Raw genomic sequence first — 19,990 nt, 5'->3', positions numbered from 1 at the left:
TCCTTTCTCAGCACAGTGTGTCTTTCCCATGCCTGCAGATTCATCTTTTTCTGACTCACATCCCGATAAATGTGCTCACTTACCTACAGGACCTGGGAAATGGGACATTTTATTGATGATCCCGTAAGATAAGACACATAACCAAAGTGATTCATACTCAAATTGCTTTTTCCTTTATTTCTCATCGATTTGCTCGAGCGGGCACCAGTAATGTCTCCATTGTGAGACTTGTTGTTACTGTTTTTGGCATATCCAATACACCACGGGGAGCTTGCCAGGCTCTTCCATGCGGGCAGGATACTCTCGGTAGCTTGCCTGGCTCTCTGAGAGGGGCAGAGGAATCGAACCTGGGTCGGCCCAGGTCAGCTGTGGGCAAGGCTAACGCCCTACCCACTGGGCTATTGATCCAGCCCCTTTACTTATACTGGAAAAAAAGTGTACTACTGAGTCACACCAGGTGGTCCTTAAGCACTACTCTTGATGCCTGGCAGTGCCGGGGCTGGGGTGGGGGTGGGGGGCTGGTTCTTCTGGCAGTGCTCAGGATACCATCAATGCTGGGAATTGAACCTGGGCACCCTGAATACACCGCAGGACCAAATAGAAACATGATGGGCAGAGCTCACGCTTTGAATGTGGGAGGCCTGGTTATAACACTTCTGCCCCAGATGGATGGTCCCTTGAACACCTCCAGGAGCAGCCTCTGAGCACGGAGCTGGGAATATCCCTTCTTATCTCAATACACTTGTCTAATTGGACAGGTGAATCTAGGATTAACTTTAAAATGTTGTACTCATGAGTTCCTTTCTTCACTAGTGTTGTTTCTCTGACTTTTTGTCAATGTCCCATCTCTTCTTTGTTGTCATGTTACTGTGATGATTGGGGCGGGGGAGTCACAGTCATGCTATGCTACAACTTCTCACCAGCAGTTTCAGTGTTCATAGATTTAGTTGTAACGTGCATACAGATTCTGATTGCAGAGCTCCCAGGGTCCCAGTGGTGGCCAAATAAGCGTACTCTTTGGAAGACGCTCTCTGGATGTGGTGCTCACATTGGCTGCAGGGGCCAGAGATCCCACAGCATTATCATCTGGGGACTCCACAGAGCCCCAAGTCTGTACTGCCACTTGAATAGAACTGGAGGTTATCTTGCTAGGTAAGTCAGAAGAAAGACATACACTGTTGTTCTCTCTTTTCTGTGGTATGTAGAATAACCCGACAACAGAATAGAAGGTATTAAATGTGGACAAACCCTTGACCCAAGATTATAGAAATGAAAATATTATGGAGGAGGAGAAATACAAAGGCGAGAATGAAGAGGCAGACAGAGGTAACAGAGCAAGCGTGAGGGGCCTTGGGCGCACTGGTGTTGTAAAGGTGTGTAGTATATATATGTATGTATCAAAATCACAGAACCAACACTACTGTAAACATAGGACCCACGACACAATAATCAAAATTAAAATCATTCCAGTTAAGGAGACAGACTGAGGGTGGTAAGAAGGGACCTGAGAACATTAGTGGAGACAAGTCAACACCAGTTGTAAGATTGTGTTGGAACGTTGTGTGTCCAAGACTCCATTATTATGAACATCTTTGTAAATGGTGCCTAAATAAAAATTACATGTATGTTACATACATAAAAATATGTGTATATACACACATACCTATAGATAAAAGATTGACCTTGAACGTGTAAAAACCAGTACAGATTGCTTGAAACCTTACAGTCATCAGTAGGAGAGTAGTTAATACATTGTGTGGCACATTCAAACATACTTCTCATGTGGTGGGCTTTTAATTACAATTTTAAAAAGAAGTAATTACTGTATTGATTAGTTACAGTTCTGATTAATCAAAATTCTTGTTGATGAACCATTCAATACCCCTAATGAACTGCAATATCAAGAAACATTGCACTTCTTAGACAACTACATCAGGTTCTCCTAGCTCCTGGGAAAGCTCTGATAAAACGGTGCACAAAGCACATGATAAAATAGTTTGCATGCACTGACTATGACCACACAGGCTTTAGACAAACATGATAGGATGGCTAGTAGAGCAAATAAACAGTGGATTTAGACTTCCATCACTTCCTCGTTAGTTGTGAAAATAACTTAGCTGCTACAAGTTCAGATTAGCCTACCTAAGTAACTGGTATACCATGTCCACAAAAGGCTTTTCGTTAAAAGCATTCAAACGAAAACATCTGCACCCTTATAATCACCCCCTCACTCCTTCATCCCCTTTTTATTCTAAGTGACAGGACACTCTGACAGTGTGACAGTGAGAGGACACTCCAGGGCCATGAAGGAAAACGCAGTTTCCCAGGAAACTGCCTTAGAAAGGACCAAGTTTCTAGCCTCCAACCTTGTCAGTCGACATACACTAGAGGTGAGAACAGGGCAGAGCAGAGGGGCCAACTGACCTGCATTGGAATTTGGTGTGGGTAGTAACTCTTATTTATCCGTCGCTGGTATAGAGAGAAGGTCTGTGTGGTCCTGGAAGAGCCAAGCACAGTCTTTGCTTGAGGGGTCGTCTTCCCCATGGTGGGCCAGACCATCACCACTCAGGCTCTTCCGTGGCACCTGGGGTAGCCAGGCCTCTATCTCTCCCCACAAAGTGAACAAAACACACAATATTCTCACCACACCATTGCACTTGGGATAAGTTTCTGTAAAACCAATTAACTCACAACAGGGCCATAAGTTATTCCAGAGGCTGCCATCCTGTGCTATCTTAATTATCTCCATGCTGTTTATATTTTGAAATATTTGCAACATGATTTTCAACTCTGCTGTTGGATCTGTTCCCTACGGCCAATTAAACCTGGGGTAGCCTTAGGATATCAGCTAATGACCTGCTGATAGCTTTCTGCACACTCCCGCTTTGTCCAAGCTTTTGTTCTCTCTAAACAAAGGATGATTGCTTTGTTCCGGCAGTAGATGTATTACCTGCTTCTCTAGGAGAAATAAGAGTCAGGTGGATTAGAAATAGCTGGAGTCCCAGCGTGAAAGGCACACACAGAGATCTCAGGTCTCTGAATGTGGCAGAAAGGCAGGAGCACAAGCTAGGGAGTAAAGCTGCAGCTAAGGCTGCACTTGTGGACAAATCATTCTGTGCGCTTAAGTAAAATTTTCCAATTAGAAGCACAGTGACTTGTTTCTGCCTGGATAAGGTCTGGTGCCTGCAAGTCCAGACAAACCCATCCATTCAGTGGCTGGGAAAGAATATATGCTTCCCTTAGTTCAGCTCCATGACATGGAGATTTGGGCCATGTATACCTAATTTGTTGGTGGTACAAGGAATCCCTTGACATAGTTAAGTTGTGAGCACAAAGCTCCTGACATATAATTTATAGCTCGCAGCTGAGCTGAGTGCCTTTGGCTGAGAGTGGCATACAGAGAATACTCCTATCTCTGTGCTCAGGGCTCAGGCTTGATGGTGTTTCACTAGCAGAAAGGAAGGGGGCACCCTATACTAAAGTACTGCCTTCAAGGCAAAAAATTCTTTGTCACTTCCTCTAGAGAGCATGGTACACTGGCAAGAGATATTGGTGGGAGTATTGAGAACAATTGATGTCAGGAGAGAAAAAGCATATAGATAACCTTAGGGGACATAGCTGTGTGGTTTTTTTTTTTTATGTCAAATCAATAGTTTGGTGACTGCTTCTCTTAGATGAACTAGAGGTAGATAGTGATGACTAATCTCGCCTTTGGTTTGCTTCCCCTGGAGAGGTGACGTTTCTGTCCAGACCCCTGGAGTCTCGGCAGGGTCTTTGATTGTCCGTGTCAGGAGCAGACACTGACAGTAGCACTGAAGAGAACTGCTTTGTGTCACCACTCCTGCTTTCTGTCTCGAGCAAGACTCCACTGTGAAGTCACCTTGCTGATCATGTCACACATAAGCCCTCTAGGTGACAGTCCCAGGAGGGCTCAGATGACTGGTCACCTCTACTGCTACAGATGGAATGTTTGTGTCTTCCCCTGCTCCAAATTCATCTGATGAGACTTAATCCCCAGCTGATTCGATTTGGATATGGGGAGTTTGGGTCATGAGCAGGTGATGTTGGGGGGGGGGGTGATGGGCTTCCTTGTTTCTTTCACTACATGATGTCATAGTAACAAGATTATGAATCAGTAAGAGATTTCTCTCTAGCCATTAGTCTCTTGGAAACTTACAGTGGGGTTGCAGCTTCCAGAATAGTGAAAAATTCTTTTTTTGTATAAGTTACTCAAATATTATTTTGGTAGCAACTCAGAAATAAGCCAAGATACCTGAGTGAGGTGAATCAAGATCTTCCAGATCAGCCCATCTGCCAAATGATCACTTCTGATAACCCCAGTCCACACCAGGGTGGCGGGAAAACCAGCCTGCTGAGCCTTGCCGGAATCTCCATTACACAGTCTTTGGTTCATAAAATGATGAATTCAAACTGGTGTATTAGGGGAAATTTCTTTGTAGCCTAATTACAGCATCATAATAGTATTCAGATTTTTCCAGTACTTGACAGGTCTCAAACATTCAGAATTACAGCCAAACAACATTAGACTAATTTAACATTTCAGATATAGCCTTCAGTTATGAACATCACAATGGTCAAAGAAAATATTAAGCGTAGCCTTAAAAGGAAAATGTGGCCGTAAAAGGAGCATGCAAAAAGAACGTGCCCTAAATCCAGAGTATACATAAACTGTATACCACATAGTCTTGTATTACAATATGCATGTTTATTCTTTGATGCAAGCACAAAGGAGATCATGAATGGTTTTGAAAGCAAGAAGAGATTCTGAATTTTGACTCAGTACTTTGACTTTAAAGAGTAAAAACTCTGGCACAGGGAAGTAGACTTAATCTGCCTCTAATGGACACTGGATTGAAACTCTCTTGTGGCAGAAGACCCTAATGTTCAGCTCCTCTAGGACAGAAATGTTAAATATGATCAGTCATGCAGTTTTAATTTTCTTCTTGGAAAAAAGGAGATGTAAAATAAGAAAAGACCTGGCTGTATGCTGCTCACTACCATTAAGAAGAGAATGATTTTCAAAATGTTTTAGAGGAGGCAGAAGAAAGTGCTTCCTTTACAATTGAGAGGTTATTAAGACTTTCCTCAGGAATAATGAAGTAGAAATAACCTCATGAATTCACCCAAGTGTCCTGGCCTATAACTCGGTAGCTTAGAGTGCCTGCACAGTAAAGGTGAGGCTGAAAGTTCAAATCCTGGTGCCACTGAATATCCTAAGACTTTCTTGCTTGTGTCTAGCAGCTGACTATAATCTCTGATATCACAAGTGATTTCCAGATGCACTTCAGTCAGGGATGTGAAGCACCACTATTAAGGAGGTTCAACCCCCAGTGAGCACAGCTATTAAGGAGATATAAAAAGCACCACAACCAGATATGTTTGTGCTACCCCTGGTCATTGAAAGAACTCTAACAGATAGAAGGGGAAAGGAATTAAAAAAAATTTGGACTGGAGCAATAGCACAGCAGGTAGGGCGTTTGCCTTACACATGAACAACCCAGGTTCGATTCTTTCGCCCCTCTCAGAGAACCTGGCAAGCTACCGAGAGTATCCTGCCTGCACAGCAGAGCCTGGCAAACTACCCGTGGCATATTCAATATGCCAAGAACAGTAACAACAAATCTCACAATAGAGATGTTACTGGTGCCAGCTCAAGCAAATCGATGAAGAACAGGATGACAGTGCTACAGTGTAACAGAGCTGGTTGGGGGCCACATCTGGCTTTATGCTTGGCTATTGTTCTTAGTGATGCTCAGGTTATGTGATACTGGGATAAAACCTGTGTCTCCAGCATGCAAAGCACATGCTCAAGCCTTTGCTCTCTCTCTCTCTCTCTCTCTCTCTCTCTCTCTCTCTCTGGTCTGAGCTAAGACATTTTAACTTTAAACAGTTCTGATTCAGAAACCTGCAAGTCCATGAGAATAGCTCCCCCGCCCCCCCCCCCCCCCCCCGTCAACCTTTCCAACTTTCTAATCACTCTTTCCACCTCTGGCTTTGCTGCTCTCAACTTTCTTTGGCATTGCCAGCGGAGGGGTCTTTGGCAAATCTCATTTTGTCACTGTCTTGCTCTATAGGTTGCCTTGGCATTCAGGACAAAGTCTGAATGTCTTCAGCCTAAGCTAAGTAAGCGTGCCTGCGGTCCACCTCCCCAGCCTTTCATGTCACTCAGGGAGTGACATAAAACAAGCAATGTCCCCTTGGAGCTCCATCAGAGCTCACAAGTGACAGAGACATTGACAGCCAAGGCCTAGCCCCACACTATCATCCTGAAATCCAGGGCCATCACACGCTGTTCTTGTTTTACCAGCTTAAGAAGTATTTGCAAGGGTTCATGTTTAAAAAGAGATTCTCCACCTGCCTCCATCCCTTGCTTCTGATTCATTTCTGATGACTTCACCTGCCCAGTGATTTCCTCCTATGAAGAATCAAACCTCAGTGACTCTCCTGGTCGTGATTCATTTCCAACACGCACACATACATCTGTTAGATGAAATCTTAGATGTGGAACTGCTGGGTGAGAGAAATGGGATTTAAACATTTGGATGGCGAGTGCCCAAACTGTCTCTGTGAAGTCTATCTTTATATCCTCCAGAACCAGGCAGAGTAGTGTGGCTCTCTAACTCAGACCCTCTCTGAACACTCAGATCTTTGCTGATTGGATAAGGGGAGAAATGGCAAGTGAATATGGTTTATCTAGAATGTTCTTAACATCAGTTAAGGCAGACACTACTATATTGAAAAGTCATTTTTACTGCCTTTCCTATTCTTTGTTTGGAGTCTTTATTCTGCTCTTCATCGGGAAGTCACTGTCACTGTCACTGTCATCCCGTTGCTCATCAATTTGTTTGAGCGGGCACCAGTAACGTCTCTCATTGAGAGACTTATTGTTACTGTTTTTGGCATATCCAATACACACGGGTAGCTTGCCAGGCTCTGCCACGCGGGCTTGATACTCTCGGTAGCTTGCCGGGCTCTCTGAGACGGGTAGAGGAATCAAACACGGGTCGGCCGCGTGAAAGGCAAATGCCCAACCTCTGTGCTATCGCTCCAGCCCTCATGGGGAAGTAAGGAAGCAATTGTTTTTGTTTGTTTGTTTTTTGTGGTGCCCCTCAGGGAATCCAGGTCTCACCCTGCAAGGCATGAACTTAACTGTCCACAGTCAGGAAGAAAATTTTAATTATGATAATAATTCTTTGCTGACAAGAAGGACCATCCTTGCCCGAGTTACTATTCATCTTTTGATTTTATTAATGCACTTTCTGCTGTGTAATTATGCTTTCTCTACAGTCAAGAGTGCCAATGATCAGTTTACTTTTTCTTAGCCTTACATCCTATTTTTACAGATTTTCCGCTGTCCCAGTTCAGGTTTCCTGCATACAAGCAAGAGACTCCTACCTCCACTCCACAGTTTTTCCTGTGTGATATCAAAATGTGATTTTTATCAAATTTTAGCAAAATGTGAGTCAATCAAAACTCATGGTTTGATCTTGGAATACTCTTTCCCAAATGGCCACCCAGCACTCTATTGTTTTCTTCTAGTCTCTTAGCAACTGCCGTTTCTCAGAAAAGCCTTCAGCCACCCCACAGACTCTCAGCCACTCCTAGATTCCATTACTCTTCATAGCATTTCATTGGCTGTTCCCTTTTCCCCACTATTGCTTCAAGAGACCAGGAACTACCCAACCTCTAGAAGAACTAAGATTCTCTAGATAAATATTTCTTACACAAATTATTAAAACATTTTTTTTTCTTTTTGAGTCACACCTGGTGATGCACAGGGGTAACTCCTGGCTCTGCACTCAGGAACTACTCCTGGCAGTGCTGGGTCAGCTGCGTGCAAGGCAAACACCCTACCCACTGTGCTATCACTCCAGCCCCTATTAAAACAATTTTTTTAAAAATTCCTGAATTTTAATTTTATTTTTCTTCTTTTGTCACACCCAGCGATGCTCAGGAGTTACTCCTGACTCTGCATTCAGAAATTACTCCTCATGGTGCTTGGGGGAACATATGGGATGACGGGGATTGAACCCGGGTTGTCCGTGTGCAAGGCAAACACCCTACCCACTGTGCTTTTCCTGTATTAATGAAAACAAACTTGCTGCCCCTCTCCACTCTCCGATTTTTCCCTTTCCTTTCTCCTTCCAAGTGCACAAACTTGTGTGCACGTGGAATGCCTACCAAACTTTATTAAGAACTTGCCTACAGGATAAATAGTCCCTCGGTGACTTTTGATGTGTTATAAGGTAGTATAAGAGTTTCGGTGGGAATTCAGAGTGTTGTTGTACTTTTTTTTTAATATGGTAGAAATAACTTTTTAGATCTTTTAGTGTGAAATTGAAATGTATGGCTGGTTTTCTTTCTGTCAGAGGTTATTTTTAGGTTAATACAAAAATGGGGGGAGGGAGAAGTTGATATTTCTGGTTTTACCAAAGAAGGTGACTCTCAAGATTGCTTTCTTCATGATTTCAAGTTTGCTGTGAACTTTCAAAGCCATCCCTGCAAAGAAAGTCATTTTTGCGTCTTTTTTTTTGCAGTTTGTCCACCTCCACTAAACATCAATTGCATGAGCCACTTTCCCTCTTTTGCTGACCTTGTTTGATCTTAAGTCCATAAAAATTTACCTTTAAGAAAAGAGAAAACCACAAAAGGATTCCCATCCAGTGAAAAGAACTCAAGGTCCCAGAAAGCAGAGTAAATAATAGGACCTGGGAGTGAACCAATTAAATGCAATTTTAAACAGTGCAAGGATATTTGATTCAAAACTGAAACAGGGACAGCCACCCAAAATAATTACAGTAACCGAATAAGTGAGGCCAAATAAAAGAAAATTTAATGAAAATAACTGTTTACTTTGAAACAAAATCTAGGAAGAGGAGAGAACAAATACACAAACTAATTTAATTCTGAACCCCGTGCAAATATAGAGGCTTATTTGCTTCCTCACTGTGAGAGAACATGCAAATGGTGGGGAAATCACTGGTGAGTGGGCCGAGCACAGCCCAGAAATGAGAATCTACAGTGATCACTTCAGACATTGGTTTCTCTTCAGTTGGATGATGCATGGCAGTTCATAACATATAATACATTCATGCAAGCATCGTATCATCAGGATAGCTTTGCTGTGCTTTCTTAGTTACATTGCAAACCAGAAAGCCCTTGTCAATAAGGAATTTGATGAGCATCCAAGTCCACATTACTGACCATACCCTTTGTTAAAATCTTTATTGCTGATTCTCCATATGAACAATGCTTGATGTCATTTGTCACTGGGGATATTCCAGTAATACACATCACCCTATCTGCGTTGGCCTTGGTGATGAACTGCAGAACTGAAGAGCGATAGAGTTCTTATAGAGTTCTTAAACATCATCCTGAAAGAAGAATCATGTCTTGATCTGTAGGTCCCAAGTTCCTCCTAAAGAGTTTTGATAACTAACTAGTTGCTTTACTTGGACCAACTAGTTGATTTTATACTTTAGCAATGCCTGATCCACAAAAGAAAGCAGATATGTTGATATAAATAGATCTACCAAGATCTTTTGATCTTTAATATTCCATCTATTCTATTAAGCATCTAACTTACTCAGGGTAGTAACGGGCCTATTCAATATATTGTTACTTACCAATTTACAAAAGGAGTAATACTTTATTTTTATTTATTTATTTATTATTAGTGATCATCGTGAGGTACAGTTACAGGCTAACAAACTTTCATGCTGGCATTTCAGTCATATGATGATCAAGTACCCATCCCTCCAGCAGTGCCCATTTTCCACCACCAATGGTTCCAGCATCCCTCCCTCCACCCCCACCCCATCCCCTCCACCCTTCCCTGCCTCTGTGGCAGGGCATTCTCTTTTGCTCTCTCCTTTTGGATGTTGTGGTTTGCAACAGAGGTATTGAGTGGCCATCATGTTTGGTCTATAGTCTACTTTTGGCACGCATGGGTCCTCCCAACATCTTTTACTTGGTTTTCCCTCTGAACTGTCCCTGATAAAATTTAAATATAATTGAGAACTGGGACTAGAAGAACTGATTAATGGTTAGAAACTTACACAAGTGTGTGTGTGTGTGTGTGTGTGTGTGTGTGTGTGTGGAGAGGCAAGGGGCAATTAGGATGGAGAAGGGACCAATATGACAATAATAGTTGTAAATGATCACTATGGACAAGAACTGAGTGTTGAAAGTTGGTAAAGGGATATGCATGACAACCTTTCAGTGTTTATATTGCAAACCATAATGCCCAAAAGGAAGGAGGGAAGGAGGGAGGAGGAGAAGGAGGAGGAGCAAGAGGAGGAGGAGGAGGAGGAGCAGGGAGAGTGAATGAGAGAGAGAGAGAGAGAGAGAGGGAGAGAGAGAAGAAAAGTGCCTTTCATAGAGGTGGGGGTATGGGAACAAGAAGGAAACTGAGGACATTGGTGGTGGTAAATGTATACTGATGAAGGGATGGATGGTTTTGGAACATTATATGACAGAAACCCAATCACAAATAACTTTGTAACTGTGTATTGCACTGATTCGATTAAAAAATAAATAAAAATTTATAAAACTTCAAATACATAGCAGAGTATTGCTAACTATAGTCACTGGGCAATAGAATATTACTTTCTTAAACTTAGTTGTTTTACCACTCATCATTTATACTTTGTGACTATCTTCACTTAGTTCATCCAGCCCCTCCTATTACCCCTGGCAACCACCAGTTTATTCTCTCTCCATCATCTTTATTCAGTATGTTTTAGATCCTACATATTAGTGATATAAAAGTCTATGTGTCTTTTCCCACGAAACTTACTTCACTTGACATATTGTACAATGTCCTCAAGGTTCAGTCATGTGGTCACATGATTTCCTTTCTTTTTAATGACTGAATAGTATTCTAACACATCTATACCACATTTTCTGAAGGATAATTTGCTCCCCTGTCTTGGCTACTGTAAGTAATGATGTTAAGAACATAAACCTTTTGTTTGCTTTCTGGGCAATACCAGGCAGTTCCCAGTATTCCTGTATGCTTGCCAGTGCTTGAGGATAAAACTGCTGTGTTCCGCATGCAAGACATGTCCACCAACCTTTTGGGCTATCTCCCTGACCCATGACCGACACATCTTTATAGAGAGAACCATTCATTTAATTCCCAAGGATGTTTCTTTCGAAGATTTGATATTATCATCAGCTCGACTGCCATAAACCCTGAGTGAAAGGACAGTGTCTAGCATGGCCCCTTTATTTTACAGAGCCAGGCACCAAAATCCAGAGACACCAGGAGCCAAGTGATTGGGGGGGGCATGAATTACAGGGCTCTGTGCAGTGTCCAGTCCACCCTCTTTCCATTCCATCACTCTGTCTCCACCGAACAAGAAGCCAATCTGTCCTTAAGAAAAAGGACCAGTTAAAACATTTCAGGTGTCGATAAACTTAAAGAAGACTAAACTTCTTGCCAGATACTGCAGTTGAAGCAATTCTCTCATTTCTCCCTCCTTTGCTCTGAAAGTTAATAAAGCAAATCACCTTAGAGACCATTTGTTCCTGAAGTACAAGGCCTTGCAACCTACATGAAATGAATCACAAACCTCTCCCAGAAGCAGTAAAAAATAAATAAATGAAAAGTCAGGTGTGTTGTCATAATCCTCCGTTGGGCCAAACAGAATGATTAGTGAGCAATCAAGCAGCAGTAGGGACTCTTGTCTCTGACTTGTGTGTGTACTGGCAGTATTAAGAAATAAATTTATTTTTTATTATTTTGCCGCTTGATGCCTTATGAACTGAAAGGAAAATGGAAAAAAATAGGGTGTGTGGATGGGGAAGGCAGTATATCCGGGTCCATGGGTCACTAGATCAAAAGAAAAAAAATGCTGAGTTGTTTAAAATAAAGAAAATTCATTCTCATTTTAGAAGACAGTCTCATCCTCTGTTCTCATTTCTGATTCACCCTGTGAAATGACCAGTAACTTCTCGGTATGGCCTTTGTTTTTACATCTCATTAAAAATCATCTTCAAAACATGGTCCAGGTGGGAGATAAAGCTCACTTGCTAAGAAGGAGGGAGAGGGGAGAACAAACAGACAGAGTCAGAGGAAGAAGGAGAAGGAAAAGAGGAAAAGACCAGGAGCAGATGAAGGGATGTGGGAGTAGTCAGAGAGAAAGAAGGGGGCACAGCTGGAGAGGGGCCGAGAGAGAGAGAGAGAGAGAGAGAGAGAGAGAGAGAGAAGAGAGAGAGAAAGAGAGGGAGGGAGGGAGGGAGAGAGAGAGAGAGAAAGAGAGAGAGAGAGAGGCAGCACTTTTACAGCATTTCTGTCACACTTCCAATGAGCTGGTACTGCTCTGATAATTTGAGGGCACTGGGTTAGAGAGATTTTCCAGGGGTTAAAGTGCATGTCTTGTCTGTAGTTGACCCAATTGGATGTCTGGCACCACACGGTTCCCTCTCTCTCGCAGGATGCAGCCCTGGAGACCCGGAGCTCTGCCGGGTGTGACTCTGAGTTCTCCCGAGCAATTCAGGGCCTGAGCCGCACTGCATCCTGGGGTCCTCACACTGAACTGCCCAGCAGGTTGCTAAGAATCAGCAGAGCCTCTGTCAGGGCAAAGTGAATATTGCTTAAGCAAGAGGAATTCCGGAGGCCTCCTTTGGTGCAATAATGATGGTAAAAACTATGAACTTTTGCCCAAGGTCTCACAGCATGGGAATACGTGCAGCATCAGAATTGTCACCAACGAACCAGTTGAACTTGCCCTTCATGCCAAGGGGTCAGTCCCCAGGAAGGTGGGCCTGAGAGGGCATGTGTGAGGTCCACAAGGCTGAGGTGGGGTCATTGCTCCAGGCATCGAGATAGTTTCTCAGGCCCTGCTCCTCCCCGAGGCCACCTTCCACACGTTCCTTGGGACTCCAGGGAGCAATCCTCAGAGAGTCCACTCTGCACTTTCTCAGAGTTCAGTTCAGACTCTTTTAGAAGGCTCAACTGGAACCGCACAACTGGAACCTCATTGATGACAAGAGTCCAGCTGTGTATTCTGTTCTGAGTGAACAAATATTTGACCTTAACCACAAAATTAGAAGTAACTTCATTTTATTTCTTTTTTTTTTTAAAAAAAAAGAAAGCTAAAGCCACTTTTAATTTGTTCGGGGGTCATACCTGGTGGTGCTCAGGGGCCACTCCTGAAGGTGCTCAGGGGACCTATGAGTGCTGGGGATCAAACTGGGGTTGACTGCAGGCAAGGCAAGTGCCTTAATACCTGTACTATCTGTCTAGCCCTGAAACTATTTTTTACTTTTAAATTATTGACACTGGGTACAATGGTTCATAATACTTGAATGATAGGGTTTCATATTGTTTCGATTTGCATTTCCCTAGTGATAAGTGATCCAGATCAATTTTTTTTTCATAGAAGTTTGAGGAAATTGTGTTCATTTTTCCAATCCCCCCTCCACCCCTGCTACCCCCATTTTTTAATGGGGTTGTTTGTTTTTTCCTTGTAGAGTTCTACTAGTGATTTATGTATCTTGGATACTAACCCTTTATCACGGGAGTGGTGGGTAAATATTCTCTCCCATTCTGTGGGCTGTGCGGTGTCTTTTTATACCGGTCCTTGTAAAACTACTTTTTAAAACTAGATTTCTTTTGATCCTGGAATGTTTTCTATGTATGTATATTTTCTTTGGAAAGTGTAAAACAGTCAAAAAGTAGAATAACAATAATTTTTAATCTACCAAGACAGAAATAACCGTGGGGAATATTTTGTGGTACTTCCAGGCACTAATTCTATTATGCAGAGAAATGGAGTCAGGCTCCAGATGTGATGTGTATTTCTTTTATTTTTGCTTCAATAACACATGTTTTAAAATCCCTAGGTAGTCTACAAAAACCTCTTTTTTTATTGTGCATGTGACATTTCATAGCTTCAGTGCAACCTCCTACAACCATTCATATTTAGTCAACTTTTTAAGATCTTACCAGATGTTGCACTGACAGTTCCCTCTTCATTTAAGAACTAAGCATAATGAAAAGACATTTCCATTGAAAAACGCAAAAGATTCTAACTTAAGCTTGGAGAAATATCTTAATATGGAGGAGTAAATGAAGACAAGAAAAGATAGCTCTGTTACAAAATATAATAAATCTCTTCCTCCAAAAACTTGAAACTGAGTCCCGCCCTCGACCCACCCTCGGCACCATCTTCCCACCTTCAACAGAGAAGAGGCCAGGCAGTCTGGTGAGCAACGCAGCCGGAGAAATGCTCCGGACCCGAATCCGGGCCAACAACACCAGGGATCCAGACGGAGGAGGTACAGCTGGCACACCTTCTCCGGATGGAGCCCTGGCGACACTGAGAAGCAACTAACACGGCTCCGGGTTGCGGGACTGGAACACATCCGAGCCGTGAGACCTTTTCTAAAAACTGAATACATGCAATCTTTCAATGACAAACCAATTATCAAATGCTTCCTTAGTAGGGCTGTCTTCCTTGGGGGGAAACTCCAACAACAATAGTGAGTTTTGTTTTGCAATATGGAATATAATCAAGGTAGAGAGAAAATGAAGTGAAATTCATCAGTTACACAGTTGGGGGGGGCTGTGGCGGGGGGGTATACTGGGGATTTTGGTGGTGGAATAGGGGCACTGGTGAAGGGATGGTGTTTGAATATTGTATAACTGAGACATAAACCTGAAAACTTTGTAACTTTCCACATGGTGATATAATAAAAATTTTAAAAATTTAAAAAACAAACAAACAAACAAACAAACAAAAAACTTGAAACTGATCTTCCATATAACCCAGCAATATTGCTTCTGGGAATATACCCTCGTGGCCCAAAAACACACAGCAGAAATACCATCTTCACTTGTATTTACATTAGCAGAAGTATTCACAATAGCCAGAATCTGGAAACAACCTGAGTGTCCAATAACATGACTAGATAAAGAAACTACGACACATCTGCACAATGGAATACTATGCAGCTGTTAGGAAAAATGAAGTAATAAAAACTGCTTATAAATAGATGGACATAGAGAATGTCATGCTGAGTGAAATGAATCAGAAGGAGAAAGATAGACATAGAATGATTGCATTCATTTCGGGGGTATAAAAAACATAGTATGAGACTAATACCCAAGAGTAGAAAAGTGACGATTTCCTGGAGTGATAGCAAAATGGGTAGGGTGTTTGCCTTGCATGAGGCTGAATGGGTTCTATTCCTCCATCCCTCTTGGAGAGCTCGGCAAGCTACCAAGAGTATCCTGCCTTCATGGCAGAGCCTGGCAAGCTACCTGTGGTGTATTCGATAAGCTAAAAACAGTAACAAGTCTCACAATGGAGAAGTTACTGGTGCTCGCTCGAGCAAATCAATGAACAACAGGACATTGTTCTACACTGTGCTACAGTGCTACAATACCCAAGAATAGTAGAAACAAGGGCCAGGAGGACTGGCCATTTGTTGGAAGCTTGCCACAAGTTGAGGTGAAGGTGGGGAGGGCAGTTAGATTAGAGAAGGGACCATAATGTGAAAATGATCACTGGACAAGAATTACGTGCTGAAAGTAGGTAAAGGGACAAACATTATAACCTTTCAGTATCTGTATTGCACACCATAATGCCCAAAAGGAAAGAGAGACAGAGAAACATATATATATATATATACATATATGTATATATATATATATATATATATATATAGAGAGAGAGAGAGAGAGAGAGAGAGAGAGAGAAGTGCCTGCCATGGAAGCAGAGTGGGGGTGAGGGGTGGAAGGAGGGAGATTGGGGACACTGGTGGTGGGAAGTGTACACTGGTGAAGGGATGGGTGTTGTAACATTGCATTACTGAAACCCAATCATTAATAACCCTGTAACTGTATTTCATTGTGATTTCATTACAAATAAATAAATAAATAAATAACTCTTCCATTAATAGCTTATATATTTTTTAAATTTTATTTTTTTATTAGTGAATCACCGTGAGGTACAGTTACAGGCTTACAAACTTTCGTGTTTGCATTTCAGTCATACAGTGATCGAGTACCCATCCCTCCACTAAGGCTCGTTTTCCACCAATGAAAGTCAACTTTTAGAATAAAGATATTTTTTCATGCATTTGTGAAGTATTTTAAATACATATATGTATGTATGTATATATATACATATATATATATATAATTTTTAGGTTTCCTAAACAGTGCTCAGGGAACCTGGGGCCACTTGTGGTGACACTTGGACATTCAGACCGGTGGTTCACTGTAAGGATGCAGTGCAACTCAGACCCTATAGTACCACGGATTGGGTCATGCTCAGGACCACTGGGGCCACCAGGGTCACATCTAACAGGTTTAATCTCCAGAGTTAAACCCAGTGGGGCTTGGGTGGTCATGCAGTGCTGAGGATTGAACCAGGGTTGCCTGTGCAGAGCATGAACCTCTGACCCCTGCGCCACCCTCTGACTTCTGTAGAGTGCTTTCAATCCACTGAAAGGAGATGACGATCCTGGCACCACCTGCACAACTATTTAAGCTTGGCATGGCCTGAGTTCACTTGTTTCCTTTATGCCATGAAATGTCTAGATTATGAGATACCTGATGGATGTCGGTCTTCAAAGCCCATGGCTGTAGGCCATGGAGGAGGAGGAACATGCTAAAGCACCCAGACCACTCACGGTAAATATACAGGTCTGGAAACTAAAGAGAAAGTGCACAGTACCGACTGATGTGCTAGTCAGATTTAAACAAGGGGCACACAGGAGCAGAGGGCCAGAGCGAAGAGGACCCAAGACGCACCAGTGAAAAGAAGAGTGTGCTGATGGGATGAAAGTCACGAAAACAAAGACAAACCTTGCTCCAGGGAAGAGAGGAATGGGCTGGAGCTTCAAAAGGGTAAAAGGAAGGGGAGGTGTCTGCCCTGCCACAGAAATAATTGGCTTTGACCTTTTTAGTTCCATTCTTTCTTCGGATAGGTTTCTCTCCAAATAATAAAGCTAAAGAACAATGGGTACCCAAAAGATAGACTTTAAAGAATGAATAGAAATAACACATTGGTGTTTCTTGAAAAGTGGGTCGCAGAAATAGCCATCCTGAAACTGTGATGCAAGGGACAGATGGATTATAAAAGATGGTGCAGTTTTGTCAAGCTGAGCACACTGTCATGTTTGACCATCACTGATGTTTTGAGTGGAGATTAATAGTGGGAGATATTGGCAGAGATTCACAGAGGACCAGCAGATAGCTACTTGTGGGGGATTGGATCATACATGGTGATGCTCAGAGATTGTTGCTGGCTTTGTACTCAGGAGTGAGCTCGGGTGGTGCTCAAGGAACTGTGTCCTTGCTGGGGATCAGATAGGGGTAAACTGCATTCAAAACAAGAGTCTTAATCTCTTCACTTAACCTTAACTAGCTCTTTGATCCTTACCCAGGTTTGAAAACAGACATATGGTTTAGGTTCAGAAGGATCCATTACTTCCAATACTCCTTCAGGAAGCAATACCAGGAAGCATCTTATCCTACTGACTCAACATATACTCAGAGGCATATGCTGTTCTTTGCCTTGTCTCAAGGAAAATGAGTGAAGGTTATTGAAGTCAATGCCAGCCCAGATCCATGAGACTCAGCTACAAAGCTTCAACCATGGCCATTTTCTGTCTCTATATATCGGGAACTCGGTAAGAATGTTGACACTCAGGGCCACAGCGATAGTACAGCAGGTAGGGCATTTGCCTGGCATGCAACCAACCCAGGTTCAATCTTTGGCATCCCATATGGTCCCCCAGCACTGCCAGGAGTAATTCTTGCATGCAGAGCCATAAGTAACCCCTGAGCATTGCTGGGTGTGACCCAAAAAAGCAAAAAAAAAAATGTTGACACTCAAAAGATATAAGGGGTAGAGTCATATATCCAAAATACAGATTCAACAAAACTGAAAACATGATATCTCAATGGCATTCACTGAGACTTTCAATGTGCCTGTGAAGTTGACAGACAGGGGTGGAGTAGGGGGTTGGGATGGGGAGGGAATCTGGGAACACTGGTGGAGGTAAGTTAACATGGGTGGGGGGAATGGTGTTGAATTATTGTGTGCCTAAAACTCAACTATCAGTAACTTTGCAAATCATGACTCTTTAATAAAAAATTTTAAAAGACAAAGAATATTGACCCTCAAAGGACGATGTGAACAGGCCAGAAATGCTAGTAGAGTTAATCAAAACATTACAATTAGAGTGATAAAAGTTGAGAGATGTCTCTCTCGGTTATCTTGGTGCAATAAAATACCTAATGTCAGAGGTCTTGCTGCTTTCCTGGAAAATTGCCTGTATTTTCTATAAGTGCCTTTATAAGGTTTTCAAGATAAAAGAATGGAGAAAATGTTGACTCAAGATAAAAACTAGAAGAAAATACCAGGACGAATTTCTACTATTTGGTGACAGAGATAAGACTACAAATTGTTCACGGCGTCATCCATTTGTACCCTTCCTGGTTTGTTCAGAAAGAACAAAGCAAGTTCTTTCAGCTTAAAACCTTGAATTAACCCAAAAGATTTTTCAGGTATCTATTGAGCAACTACTGCTGTTTTTTTTTTTTTCTCTTTTTAGTTTTGGAGTGACACCCAGTAGTGTTCAAAGCTTACTCCCGTCTCTGTGCTCACACAGCAGTCATTCTTGCTGGGGCCCTGGGGCCCATATGAGGTCTGGAGCAGGGTCAGACATGGGCCAGGCAAACACTTTCTCCCATGTCCTATCTCTCTGGCTTGATTTCCATATTTTTACAAAAGCAAGCCTGTGTGTTGCAAACATGATGTTTTTAAGAAAGAATAATAATTCTGAGGCAAGATACAATGAATGAGACTGTTTTTCAAGAAAAAGGAAGGGAATGTATTTGACAAAGGACGCGTGTAATTGAGCTATTGACAAGTTGTTGGCTATGCGTTTAAAAATCTTTGCTGTCTTTTCCATGCTACATGACACAATGTTCAATACATTCGCAAAAACAATTTTATCCCAAAGTCCTCCCTACACTGCAAGAGTTCGGGCACATATGCCAACTCTAAGAACCTCTTGGAATTCTTTAGAATTCAGCCACACAGAAGAAGCGCTCCAAGTTTCCCTTCCTGTGATTATTTTCCATTCTCCCTGATCCATCAGAATCTTAGCTGGTGCTTTAAAGTTGCACGGTGACAACCTCTCTGGCCTCTCGACTGTTAGCTGTTTAACTTCATCTGTATTTAATTTTTGTTTCTTTCATATTTCTGCTACACAAATTCCCCGATGCCTGCAGGAAATGGGCCCATTTTGAATACATCACATAAATAAGCAGCGGCAAGGGAAGGCCACTTCGTTTTGAAATGCCACATAGCAGCCAAGCTGAAAGGAAGGCTCATTGAGTGATATTAGCTTGCATTTCTATGGGGGCACCATAAGTGCTTTTTTCCCCAAGCACTTACCATAACAAAATTGCCTCACTCATCACGGCCAAGTAGCCACCTTCGAGCGGTACATGCAGCTGTTTGCTAGGATGGACTAACACTTCAGATGGGACAAGAAATGAAGAAGAATTCTGTGTCAAGCAGCAGTAGGGGAATTGAAGCAGGCAGAAAAAAAAATGACTTAGTAGAAATCGGGTCAGAACTCTTAAGACTCACAGCTATCCTGACAACGGTTTATTCAGGAGGAGGTTTCTGGATATTTATTGAAGAAACCTCTTCTGACTGGAGGCAGAAAGGTGAGTCCTTTGTTGGTATCCAGATTCTAGACATCGATCTCTCTTTTTTTTCACATACATTTATCGTGGTGAAGTCGTAAGCGGTATTAAAATATTTTGACCCTGGAAATGTGTATCTGCTCTTCCTCACTTGCGTTAGACCCTACGTTTGCTAACATGATCTGAAATACAAGCTCACCTCTGTATTCTGAGCCTCCCATAGCAATAAAACAAACCCAGTGCTCAGAAATGGATGCTTTCACAACTTTATCACAAAATAATGCTTAC

At 42.3% G+C, this 19,990-nt stretch overlaps 1 protein-coding gene across 2 annotated transcripts in view; it reads right to left on the bottom strand.

Moving 5' to 3' along the window:
• Positions 1-19,990, bottom strand: part of GPC6 (glypican 6) — a 1,181,929-nt gene that overhangs the window by 128,881 nt on the left and 1,033,058 nt on the right. The gene's annotated exons all lie outside the window — the stretch shown is intronic.

Source organism: Sorex araneus, chromosome 1 (assembly GCF_027595985.1).
Source record: "Sorex araneus isolate mSorAra2 chromosome 1, mSorAra2.pri, whole genome shotgun sequence".
Lineage (NCBI taxonomy): Eukaryota > Metazoa > Chordata > Mammalia > Eulipotyphla > Soricidae > Sorex > Sorex araneus.
This window is presented reverse-complemented; position numbering and strand designations above follow the sequence as displayed.